At 41.7% G+C, this 3,596-nt stretch overlaps 1 protein-coding gene across 5 annotated transcripts in view; it reads right to left on the bottom strand.

Annotated features, from left to right (window-relative positions):
• The window catches only part of NSD3 (nuclear receptor binding SET domain protein 3), a 130,915-nt gene extending 127,325 nt beyond the window's left edge, over nucleotides 1-3,590 (bottom strand). For all 5 annotated transcript variants that reach the window (XM_023516989.1, XM_023516991.1, XM_023516990.1 and 2 more), the window contains exon 1: nucleotides 3,255-3,590. The gene's annotated coding sequence lies outside the window, so the exon portion shown is untranslated. The remainder of the gene's footprint in view (nucleotides 1-3,254) is intronic.
• Between the last annotated feature and the right edge of the window lie 6 nt (nucleotides 3,591-3,596).

Raw genomic sequence — 3,596 nt, 5'->3', positions numbered from 1 at the left:
AAAAAAAAAAAAAAAAAAAAAGATCCTATCTCTACAAAAAATAAAAATTAAAAAATGAGCAGGTGAAGTGATGGACATCTGTAGTCCTAGCTACTAAGGGGCCAAGGTGGGAGGATCTCTTAGAGCCCCAGAGTTCTAACCTGGGAGACAGAGCAAGACTTTGCAGTCTAAAAAAAGAAAGAAAGAAAAAGAAAACAGAAAGAGAAAGCGAAAAGAAACTAAAAGTTCTATAATTAGACAAGACTTGGGCTCAAATGCTGGCTTTGCTATTTACCCCCTGTGTAATGTTAAGTTACCTAACCTCAGTTTCTCCATTCATATAAAGGAGGTAAAAGTATTAACTTCATAAAATTGTTGGGAGGATAAAAGGAAATCATGCATGTAAGGAACGTAGTACAGCACGGGATTATTATGAATATTATGAACTCCAAAACCTGCTATCTTCAAATTTGACATTTCATTAAATGATCAATGTCACAGACAATCAATATCCTTTAACCAAAACTCATTCAATCTGATCAGTATAATAGGGTACCTGTTAATTTAAGATCAAAAAGCGATCACAGGTAATGGGTGGGCTGACAAATGTAGTAATTAGCAAAGTTTGGGTTTTAAGTGTTACCTAAAAAGAGTAGACATCTTCATTATACAGATACCTGTCTAAGGAACCAGAATACTTATGATGGCTGGAAAGAAAACTCTCATCTTTATGGAATGCTTAATACATAAAAATACATTTTTTAAGCAATTCAACCTTTTGACTTTTAAATATTGAAAAATATACAATAATTGCTCATTTTCCTAAAACTTTATGGTACTGATAGTTCAAGCACATAATTTACCAATTAGTTACAAATAACATGTCAATGGAGTGGGAAATAGAAAAATGAAATCTCAAAAAAATAAACTCAGGGCAGCGCTTGTGGCTCAAAGGAGTAGGGTGCCAGCCCCATCGGCCCCGTATGCCGGAGATGGCAGGTTCAAACCCAGCCCTGGCCAAAAACTGCAAAAAAATTAAATAAATAAAAAATAAACTAAAAAAAAATGAATGGCCTTTTTGAATAGAATTTTTTATCACATATTTTTAACAAAAAATTATTATCTAGTTAAAATACTTCAAGTTGTAAATCTGGCTTTTATAGTAAACACACTCTTAAAAAGTACCACTCCAACAATAGTCAACTTAATTTTTCCAAGAAACCATGAAAATATCCTAAGTTACTATATAACAACTGAGAGAATGTTGCCATTAAGGTACATCAAATCAATACGTAGTACAATTGGTTTTAGTCCACCATATCAAAATTTTAACAGACCTTCTTGGTATTGAGAACAGTTTTCAGTATCAATGTGATATACTAAAGTTTGGGTTACCCCAATTACAACTATAAAACAAAAGGTCACACACATTTGATCTTTTTCAATATGAAAATAAAATAAGCTCCACTTAATAACAATTTATCTACTGTAAGTTTATCAGAATTTAAACCTTTAGAATAGTAACTATATCAAAGTGCATAAGTAGTTACATTTGAATACACTGAAGAGTTACAGTATCTTTCCTGAGAGTGTCCTGAACTTCCACCAAACAAACAAACCAAGCCTGGTATCTCAATGAAGCTCTAAGAACTCCCAGCCTACTTCACAGATCATTGCCCTACATGAAAGCAAAAGGAAGGGATTAAGGAGAGAGTTTATTAAAAAAAAGAAAGAAAGAAAGAAAGAAACACTATTCTTAACACACCCATCATCTATAAGCAAGAGCTATCAGAAACATCATTCTAAAATATACTTCTAATTTTTCAACATTCAAAATCTAGCAAGCAGATAATCTATCAGGAACAGATCTTCCTACCCCTTTTCACCCCCATGCAGAGCTCTGCCAAGAGCACAGGCCCAAGTAAAATAACGATGCAATTTCCTTGTTTACTTAAAGAATTGCAGAAGACATGTTGACTGCTTTTGGAGCTTCTGAGGCAAATGGATTTTTAATATATAAAAGATTTTTCATGATGATTAAAATATGATTTGTAATCATTCCTTGAGCTAATAATAACTTTGTTTTAAACTGATTAGAAAGGTTAAATTTACACTGCAGTTCATTAGCATGTCTTGTTTGTAACCAGAAAGAAGAGGGAAAAGAGTCGGAGAAAAGCAGCAAAACACACACGATGGAAAACATCACGACCTCCTTTGGTGGTTATGAAAAATTTTAAGTGACCCAAGATGCAAAGAGGAAAGAGTTCATGATTAGAAAGAAGGGGGTCAAGGATCTGAACTAGCCCCTTCCAGATTCATACTGATATCAGGGAGGAAAAGGAATTTATTTACACTGCAGTGCCTGGTAGCAAACATGGCTGCCCCTGCCCCCTTTAAATCTGAATAGTCTTCATTCCCTCACCAAAACCATCAAATTATGGCCCTGTCTCTCCCTGTCCCCCAACCATAACCCAAACACGTCTCCTCCTCCCTCAAAACACCTCCCATTTCACAACAATCACAATCCCATAACCACTAGCTTCTCTAATCTTGAAAGAAAAGGCACAGAATACACACAAATACACGAACAAAAGGCTTCCCTTCCTAACACTTTAATAACCCTCATCCCCTTTTTTTCCTCCCACTCTGTGATGCTAAGTCGTTCTCATCCCCATCAACATTCAGTTAATTTCCTTCCCTAACCCAATCCTACGTCTCCCAGTTTCCTGCGTCTGCTTCATATCCTTCTACTGCATCCTGCCTCAGTCATTTTTCATCCCTTTTGCTCCACATCCATTCCCTTGTTTCTCCCTTGATTCCCATAAGGTTCCCCATTCCTCTATCAAATTCTATCCCCCTTCCCCAGACTCTTCTAGTTCCCACACTCCACCCCCAAACCTCTCTATTTCTCAGTCCACCGAGGACCCTAACCTCCTCCAAATCTAACTCCTCTTCTCTTTCCCTGCCCTCCCTCGTTCCCATCTCTATCCCCGCCCCCATCCCACCTCTACTCCCAATTCCCAGCTCAGCGCCACTCCATCTCTCACACCAATCCTACCTCCCCGGCCCCACCCCCAATTTCCTCCACACCCCCCACCTTGCCATCTGCTCCTCCTTCAAGACTCCCCTCGAACCCTTTCAGGCCACCCGCTTCTCCTTCCATTCCTGTCAGGGTCTCCCCAAACCACAACCCTAAGCCGCCCCCTCCCCGCCGTTCCCGCCTCAGCCCTTCCTTGCATTACACATACACACGCGCACACACACACGCACTTTACCTTCAGTTTGTTCCATTCTAACCCCCCGGCCGTGTCAGTACGATCACAGGAGACACAGGGAGGCCCGGAGTTGGGCTGGGGCGCGAGCAGCCGCCGGGGCCGCGCGGGGAAGAGGAACGAAGCTAGGCCGCATGAAATCCCCAGGCTAGATTTCCCCCGCGCTGGACGCCTCTGCCATGGCGCCGGCACCGAGGAAGGCCACGGCCGGGCCAGGCCGGGCGTGCTGCGGGGATAGGGAAGGCAGCGGGAGGTAGGGTGGGAAGGGCAGGCGGAAGGACCGGGGTCGCCGCGCAGCCGTCGCTGCGGGTGAAGAGCCTGCGGCTGGCGGCCGGACCGGGGCGG

The sequence above is a fragment of the Otolemur garnettii genome, unplaced genomic scaffold (genome assembly GCF_000181295.1).
Source record: "Otolemur garnettii isolate 467f Iridium unplaced genomic scaffold, OtoGar3 scaffold00102, whole genome shotgun sequence".
Taxonomy (NCBI): Eukaryota; Metazoa; Chordata; class Mammalia; order Primates; family Galagidae; genus Otolemur; species Otolemur garnettii.
This window is presented reverse-complemented; position numbering and strand designations above follow the sequence as displayed.